A 9,710-nucleotide genomic window follows, 5' to 3' on the forward strand; every position below is an offset into this window, starting at 1 on the left:
TGCCCGCCCCTCTAGTTTTATACAAACTTGCCAAAGAACTAAGACCTCAGTTCTGACAAGAGTCAGATAAGTCTGTCTTACAGAGTTGACAACTTTCAGAAGTGCTTTGGGTAAAAGAGACTCATTAATTTCAAATGGGCATTTGATTCCCAAAGGGAAGACATGCTTCAATTGGAGCATCATTATGTCACAGAAGAACTTCATTAGCATGCCAGTTAGAAGGGAGTCATAAGAGGAGGTAAAATGAAACATAAAAGACTGCCTAATATGAAAACTGGAGAGCCTCCAAAGTCATTAGAGATGACCACACTTGGCATGCAGCTCCCAAGGCTAAGAGTTAGTACATTCATAATCTTCACAGCTGGGAGGTGACTGGGAGATTTGATATAGAGCCCAAAGACTGGTTTACATGGATTAAAGCCATTCAAGACAATCAGGCATGATGTCATCTGCATGGGTAGGGTCCTCTAGAACCTGTTGGGGCCACATCAGTAGAATAACACTCAAGAATCATCTTCACTCCTACTGGGGCAGAGGGTGGGAACAGGTGTAGAGATGGGAAACTATCAGGAGAAATGAGGAGAATGAAACCAATTCTGATACGGGGCATTATCAATAATTAATTTGCATTACAGCCATGAAAGCAGAGTCTTGTCCCAAAAATATTATAAAAGGTAAGTCCACAGACTACCCACAGACCAAGGAGATGTCAAGGAGACTTTGAACCACAGATTGTAAACTTCCACTCAACAGGAGTATCAGAGAGCTCTTTTTATATAGAGCTCTTGTGTGTTAAAGCTGTCACTAGTCCCCCACTCTCCCACGCCTGTCCTTGTCTACAAAATAAAGTCCAAATTCCTTAGCATCAGGGCTCTTCAAAATCAAGCCCATTCTCTTTGCCCAGCCTTCTTTCTTGCCATGTCTTGGCCTGCTCCTGTCTTGCAGGGCGTGCAGTTTTGTACGGCCCCTTGGTCTGGTTATGTCCTTTTCCAACGCCTCTGACTAACAAAATCATATTCATCTTTCAGGATGCATTTCAAATCTCACTTTCTTCCCTGAAGAGTTCCCAACTCCTCCTTTGTGTTACAGACACAGTTCAAGTATCTACCTTAGCACCTTACTTGAAGAAGAGTGTAGGGAGAACAGTCCACACTTGAGCCTAAGGTCACTCATAATTGCACAGATCCAGCAAACCAGTGGTGTGCACCCAGGAATCTCTGCACATGGGCACTGAGGGGGTACCTGGTGGGGTAACTAGCCCCAGGATGAGAGTAGAAGAGAGATGTGGAGCATGGTATTGATCTCTTGCATGAGAGGACCCCACCCGTCCTTCTGTCGTCTCAGTGGAGATGATGATAATAGTATTCCTGCCTCGTGGGTCTGTTGTGAGAATTACACAAGTTAATGTACGTAAAGCTCTCCCAACGGTGCCAGGCACACAACGAGCACCATGAAAGTATCAGCTATCACATTTAGGAAGAGAGATGGTGGTAAGTAAAATTGGAAAATTCTTCCATTTGAGGGCATAAGCAGCACTAATTCAGAACCACTATGTTGAGAGAAAACAGAAAAGAGGATATTCTTCCTAACTCCGCCATCGACCAGAGGCAGCTTGGCTCATTGAAGTGGTGGCATCTAGCGGGACTGGAAGGAAGGGTAGTCTCAGCAAAAGGCTCTGATGCTCTGCAGAAATGGCTGCAGTGTGGCCAAGTGGTCTCTGTGACACCCAGAGGTGGTGTGTCACGGGACGCCCAGGGTGTCCAGTGGCGCAGAACCATGCAGTGGGGGCGGCGGAGGAGCCTGAGGGAGGCAGTGGGCCGAGCAGCCACGGCGGCGGCGGCAGCAAACGCAGCGGGAGCGGCCTGGGAAGGCCAGCACTGCGCGACACCAGGGGGCAAGGCGCCAGCTCACACACCGGTGCGCGGGGAAACTCCCTGGGTCAGCCGGAACACGTGGGGCTGGCGCTTCGCCGGGTCCTCTGAGGCCAGTGTGATAAATCCCTCAAATTATTAGTGTGACCTCGTTTTTCCAGAAGGGGGATGTTGAGAAATCATTAGCAGCACAAGCTTTGGATTCAGCCAGGCTTGTGCCCCGTGCGACTGAAGACAGACAAGAAACAAGTAAGCAAATAAATGCAGGAGGCTTTTCCTGTCGTAAGAACTGTGAGGACGATAAAATGGGCGATGATGGGTTCCGATGGGGTGGAGGGGAACTGCTTAAACCTGGAGGCCAAGTCAGCCTCTCATGCACAGTGCGGGCTCCACGGCCGCCAAGAGGCAGCCCAGGGAAGACCGGGGAACAGAGTGGGGGCCCTAAGGTAGGAAAAGCTTGGGAAATTGGAGAGACACAAAGAAAGATAGTAAGTCTAAACCAAGGATCAACAAACTACAGTCTGCTGTAGTTTTGTTTATGTAAATAAAGTTTTATTGGAACACAGCCACACTCATTTGTTCATCTATTATCTACGGCTGCTTTCATGCTGCAATAGCAAGGTTGAGCAGTCGGGACAGAGACGGTATGGCCTGCAGAGACTAAAATATTTACTACCTGGCCCTTCACAGAAGCAATTTTGCTGATCCCTGCTCTAAAGCACAGTGAACAAGCAAGGGAGACAGCAGTAAGAAGTGAAGCTTAAGGGGTCTGGGGGTGGGGCTGGCAAACTCTGCAGGGCCTGGTAAGCCATGGATCATATTCTCAGTGTAATGGGAAGCCACCAGAAGGGCCACGCCCGGGAGACACGTGAGCTGATTTATGTTCATACAAGCAACCCTGGGAGCTGTGTGGACATGGACCCTAGAGGCAAAGGGAGCAGGGAAGCCAGTCAGGCGGCTCCTGCAGAGCCCAGTGAGAGAGGAAGGTGCCAGGGACGAGGATGGTAAGAGTGAAGAGGAACAACTGGCATTTTAGATACTGTTTTAGATGTAACAGGCATAAGAATCCCTACTCACTGTGTAATCTTAGGCAATTATTCAAACTCTTAAGCCTCCATTTCTTCTCAGTAAAACCATTGCATAGATTAAATGCATCTGAGGTGCCTGCCAAAAAGTAAGTGTTCAATAAATGTTGGCTGTGATTACTGTTGTTGTTGACTGGCGAGGCCTATGGAAAAATCGTGTTATAGCACACAGCTCTTTGTGGCAGTTAGTGGTGCGCTTCTCTGCCTGGTTATATTGGTGAGTTCCCTGGAGACAGGGAAGCTCTGTTATTCATCTTTATATCCCCAAAACTGTGCCTGGCACATAGATATTTAATAAATGTTTATTGCTTAAACCATTACTTTTTTAAGAAAAGAGGAGTATTATTCATTCTGCCATTTTTCCCCAGAAGTGTTTTGTTTTTAGGATTGATACAGTACATTTTTATGACACAGACCATTCTGAAAATACAGAGACAGTTGTCTCTATGGAGAGCTAGTACCCAGCATCCTGTCCCAGCAGAAAGAAAAACTCAAATGCTACTCTTCAGAAAACCTCTAGCCTGATAAAAATTTGTCAGTGATTGCAATAATACATTGAATCTGGACTCAAACCTCTCCACAAACAAGAAATTCAATCTTATCGGATACATCTACATTATCAAAAATCTCTGCCACAAAATGGATCCAACCAAGTCAAAAACCATCTCTAACGTGTCAAGCTGTTTTCAGACTTTTATTTCAAACCAGTTGGACATTCTGAGCTCTTGTCCAGCCATATCGAAGGGTCCTCTATTTTGCATTATTACCTCCTTCCTTTTATTGATTCATTATTCTGCCTATAAAACTAAAAGGACTTCGATTAAAATTGAGACTTCAGATTGTTTGTCAGCTTTCTTATTCATTGGCATTACCACTTACCAAAAGACTAGAAATCTACTCTTTTTAAGAAGTTACATTTTGACATCATAAAATGATCAATACCATCTAAATGATGATTTCAAGTGAAATTAAATGTGACATGAAAAATGAACCCTATAAAATAGATATGTACTTCTAAGTGACAATTTTATTTCTTAAAAAATGGTTAAATACCATAGTGGTCATGCAATACAAAATTATAAAATCCTCAAAGGGCCAACAGATAAAATATTACCATGTACACCTTTTGTAGTCACAGTAATTAAATGTGTTCTTACTATTAATATAGTAAATATATCGAAAAAATTAACTAGAATTTCTTAAAAATTAACAAAATAAGAATAGGTGAGAAAATGCCTTAGAGGTGGTCACCAAATCATAACAGTACTATGCAAACTCATTAATGTAGCTAACAAACTCTAAAAGAATGAGAAAATGAAAATAAAAAGATTATTTAAAATGACAGGACAGAAAAGATGAGAATCCCTTACAATAATAAAGAAAAGGTAGAAATCCTTGAAACATTATGGAGAAGCCATGAGGAAGGAGTTCTGTTTTTTTTTTAACACGAAGCCTGGCATCTCACAAATAACGTATGTTCCATATTATGTGGCAGTTGCTATGGTAACAACCTTTATTTTCTGAAACAGTACACAGATGTGTACAACATACTAACTTGCTGGTTATAAATTACAGCTTTTCCCATAGTTCAATAACTTAAAACTTCTACGTTTTTGAAATCTCAGTTCTGTTGTTATTAAATTTCTTTTATGAGATAATTTTCCTCATACTTTCAAAATAAGTGTGTTCCCAAACAGGCCAAAAAAAAGGAACAACGAGAAAATAGGGTAGATCAGAGACTAGCAGTGGACTGAGTACTGTTTCTGTAAAGAGTCTGTGTGGCATTCACAGAAAGCAGGAGACAATTATTTTAACGAATTAGGCATCATGTACAATAGCCATGAGAAATAAGTTGCCAGCAAAATGATGTCACAAATAAAGTTATGAATTGATTTCTTATTACAAGGCGCCATATTTGCAGTTTTAAAATAAATGAAGATTTTTTTTTTCTTAGAAATGTTACAAGCATTAATGTAATTTTACAAGGTACAATGGTGTGGGAGTGTGAATTAACCTCGTTATTTTATTTGACATCAAATGAAATTATTGAATCTTGAAAAGCCCTAAGTCTGGGAGAAAATTTATATTACTGTATTTAATAAGGGATTAGTGACCCTTTGTCAGGTTACAAAACAAAAGACAGACTTTTACTGATTGGGATATTTCTTTTTATATCCTAACCTTAACCAACAAATAATTAAAAAGTGCCTTCTACATGCAGGGAACTGACTGTCCATGCCTAGATACATATTGACATGTGTAGAAATATAAGTTATAGAAAAGTTCAGTTCTGTAAATTTTTTTTCCTATTCTGAAAATTTCTATTATGCTTTCCATGTGCTGAAACTGAATATTTTCTTTAAATAGGTAGTTCACATTGTAGATTTTTGAACCTTATCAAAAAGAATCATCTCTGCAATATTTATCTGGTTAAAATTCATGACCTGGGGGATGTATTTGAAAAATAAGGGGATATAGTTAGCATTTACAGTCAAAAACCATCTTTCTAAAGTAAGAAAAATATTTCTAAGGAAAGTGTAAATATATACTCATATAAAAAGTAGCAAAGCACCCCTGATTTAGAAAGTCCAGAGATGACACTGCTAATGGCTTTTCCTAATAAACATAAAATGCCTGGAAATGCTATTTCAAGTCACAAAACAGTTACATTCAAATTTAAAATTGCCTTATAGCAGCAATGACAATGAGAAACCGTACAGATAAGAAATCATTTTGAAAACCTTTCACCATTAAGTGGTTGTTAAAACTTTTGCTAATGCTTTCCACACACACTCCTTCTGTATCTTTTTGAGCTATATTAAAAACAGGACCATGACTAATCCATTCAAATCCTTACGTTATCAGAGAGAGAGAGAGAAAGAGAGACAGTGTTAAGTTATCACCTAATGGGCACCGAGAGGCTAGAACCCAGTACTCACTAGAAAAAGAGTACTTCACTGCTAGATGCATTTTAAAAGTGTTACTTAAATTACATTTAAGTCATCAGATAATTATGAACTTTCTTCTCTTTTATATTTATGTGGCATATTTATTGAATTGCACAGTATGCTTTTACAATAAAGTGCTTTTTACGTTGCCGCCTTTGTTCATCCAAAATAAAACTGACAGTTATCCTTTTATAAGCTATTCTGAGAACATTTTCTCTTCTTTGAAGCTGATTGATGCACTACTTTAAATGTTCCTGCAAATATCTTTTCAATTCAAGTTTTTGCATAATGTAATAAGAAGATAAAAGAATTCTATACTTCAACAAGAGACATTACAAAGCAAGTAGAGACATTATCAAGGGCATTAACATGCTCCTAATAGCAATAAAACCTTTTAACTGTCTGATGTAGAACATGCTCCCACCAAACCACCACATATTATGGTAATTGGCTCCAATTTCTGAATCTTACATTGTAAAGTTACAAAGAGTTAGGTAGAACTGAAAAACAAATCTCAAATACTCATGTTGTTACCGTTCCCATTATGAAATGTTTGCTTTCTGTCTCTAACGAGGGCTGGTCTGGTCTGCTGTGCTGCTCTTTACTGTGCTATCATATTTTTGCTTCCTGTCTCATTTTCATTTCTACTGACTGATATAAATACTTTTTTTCCCAAATAACCCTTTTCTAACTCCAAAACATCACAGCAACACAAATAGCGTTTTCCTCAGAATTTCAGTGTAACAAATGTGTTCTCTGTGCATGCCTGTGTCACATTTCATTCACTTTATGTGTTCTCTCATGACGGGAAGATACTACGGGGAAAAACATTCCATGAGGATGCTTTGATTTTTCTTTACAACTCACTGCTAAATTACATGAGTAGCCTTTCCATCCTGGCCGAGAGGAAATATAATTTCAAACTAAAGTTGAGCCCAGATTCTTTTAAATTAAATAGCAAAGAAAAAATAGTTCCTGGCTTTATTCCTCTTAGATAGGAAGCAGGGCCGTGGGGAATTGACACGAGCCGTTCCTTGGTGATTAACCTGCAGTTTATGGTTGTGTTTCTAGGTGACGTGCCCATCATGAAGGAAGCTTCTCGAGGCTGGCGAGAGCAACTTGTCTGCTTTGAGAAATGCAGATCTATCAGGATCCAGTCGGGCTCTGAAAAAGCTGTCATTTCCTGTCTCTAAAACAGCCTCTGATTTAATGTACAAGATGTCAAGAAGTAAAGGACAATAAAATAAAAACCAAAAACGGAGAACTATTTCAATTAAGAAGCATTTCTATACCAATTCTTGGAAATCACATAAAATAAAAGCTGTCAGAATCAATCTGTGTTCAAAAGGTTAATTTTTGTGGTGCTTGCATACAACATGCAAGACAGGAAAAAAATACAAATTAACACAGTGCCGAACTTTAGAAATTTCTTTCTCACTAGATAGACATTTGGTTATTAAATTTTCCTAATGGATCTAGGAAAAATGTATGTATGGCAGGTGCTAGAGTTGAAGAGAGAAGGAAAGAAAGAAATCCTAGTACAGGAAAAAAAAAAAGTCATATAAGAAGATAGAGTTTCATGCATTTCCAAGAATTTAATCCTTAACTGCCAGTAATTAAAAGCTTCTTATAAGATTCTAGGAATCTACCTTTTATTGCTATGATTTTCCAATGATGTTTGAGTGTCTTTTTCAGAGAAAGATAAATATTTCTTCAAGGACTGCCCTATCACCCCAGTAATCAAATATCCTAAAGGTGAATTGAGAAAAAAATCTTTATGAAATTTGAGGCAACCTTTTTAGCTGAGAGCATAATAATATTAAATAGAAATATAAGCATTGCCAAGAACAAATAAATAAATCTCATCCAAATGTGACTTCTTATGGTGAAAGACATCACTTTCATTTTCATTTGGTTTCTTTGTTTGTTTGGGGAGTTTTTTTCCCTCAAATTTATTTATGTATTTTAAATTGACAAATAAAATTGTATGGATTTATCATGTACAACATGATGTTTTGAAGTATATATAGATTGTGGAATGGTTACAGCTAGCTAACTGGTATATGTTCATTTGTTTTTAAAATATACTGTTTAAGAGGCATACGTTATAGTTCTAACTTTACTCCTGTTTTTAGAATTTTTATTATGCTTTTTATTCCACGTTTTCTGTTGAGAGGGATGTTGGGCAGGGAAAGAAAAGATGAATTCACTTGCTGTCCCGCAGTTGATTTGTGTATTTCAAGGGTATGCTCCTTTCAATGGTCTATTTCTGGCATCTTTATAAAAAAAAAAAATCAAGTTTTTCTAAAGGGGAATACTTTAAGAAGAAAATTCACTCCTTTATCATCAAATCAAGAACTTTTCTTAAAGTAAGTTTTCCACAAGCAATAGGAGAAACAGCCTAAGAACTGCCTCCAATCAAAAGAAGAAGAATAACAAAATCAGCTCACCCGTGATTTCCTTAATATACTTAAAAGAGATAAAATCCCGTTGATGCCTCTAAAAATAAAAACGAGGGAAGGGCAACTTTATTGATTCTCCGCAAACCAACGAACATGTAGCTTATTGATAACACTAAACACCATCTAAGCCTTTAGTGATTTTCAACCAAAAGGCTGCCTCTGAATGAAGGTTTAAATCATTGTATTAATATATTAGGGGGAAAATTACCATGGGAGACACTTGGAAATTAATTAAAAACCCTGCACTCAGTTTGTTTGTGAGAGAAGATAAATATCACACATGGGAAAAGATGCCTGACAACCGCCATAGTTTTCAGATCCAAAATTAGACCCTGACAGCTATGTCTTTGTATGACTCTCCTTGGGGTATGATAAGCAGAGATATAGAATATGAAGATTTCTGATAGAAGTATTTATTACTGACACTTCCGAAACATTCCATGTGTGGCATCAGCAAAGCATGCTTCACCTCAGACAGAAATGTCAGGTTTTCTTCCAAGATTTGTTTTTTCTATTCCTCTTCCCCCATTCCCATCCCTCCCTCTCCATCCCCCACTACCCCCCTTCGCCTCCAAAATATGATCTTTTTTTAGAAGTTCAACAGCAGCCCCTGGTGGAACTCAGCAGTTGTTTCAGCCTGAGCACAGTTGTTCAAGCAGCTCCATTCATCTTGTCAGTAAAAAGAGAAGTATGTCCATGTGTGCATTTCCACATCGGCGTGCCGCCTCTGCAAGTCAGGGATCAGAATATGACCCCGAATGTACAAACACAGTGCTTTGTCATGGTAATTTTGGCCAATTTCAGTAGCTGAAGTTTTGATACTATACATATATGTAACAAAAAATAAACATCTGCCTCAGATGTCACATTCATTTTATGCATGAAGACCAATAATTAACTGCTCGTGAATAACGCTTACCATAAAGTGCATCAAAATGAAGAGGCTCCACACATACGAGTGGGTGATCACTATTTTGTTTGGCTCTTGATGTGACAGATTCAGCTTTGTCACTTAGCAAAATGAGCTATACAAAGTGACAAAGAAGGGATTTCTCTGGGTCAGAGCTCAGAAAGCACTGCAGAATGCCACTGTCTGGCCCCGTCAGAGTGGCAAGCGAGGCTTAACAAGAAAGCCCACCAAGATGCTCTTTAGAGAGACTGAATCTACTCCTTTTCCTGCTCCATTGGCAGCCCCAGATTATCGTTTGGAGGCCAGATGTGTGGCTCTTTGTTTGCATCAGGCAGAGAAAGTCTGCGCACTTCACAAACGTGCCCGAAGAGGCAGCTTTTGCTAAGCCCTGTGCCTTTGTTTCTGCATCACCCCAAAGGGGTTGGTACCTAATT

General features: G+C 39.1%; 1 long non-coding RNA gene across 1 annotated transcript; it reads left to right on the forward strand.

The window, feature by feature from the left end:
* The first annotated feature begins 232 nt into the window (after window positions 1-232).
* LOC123634687 lies at window positions 233-7,156 on the forward strand. Its single transcript, XR_006733980.1, has 2 exons — window positions 233-336; window positions 6,976-7,156. It is a non-coding gene; the product is annotated as an uncharacterized LOC123634687 (long non-coding RNA).
* Window positions 7,157-9,710: the final 2,554 nt, after the last annotated feature.

Source organism: Lemur catta, chromosome 3 (assembly GCF_020740605.2).
Source record: "Lemur catta isolate mLemCat1 chromosome 3, mLemCat1.pri, whole genome shotgun sequence".
In the NCBI taxonomy this organism is placed as follows: domain Eukaryota; kingdom Metazoa; phylum Chordata; class Mammalia; order Primates; family Lemuridae; genus Lemur; species Lemur catta.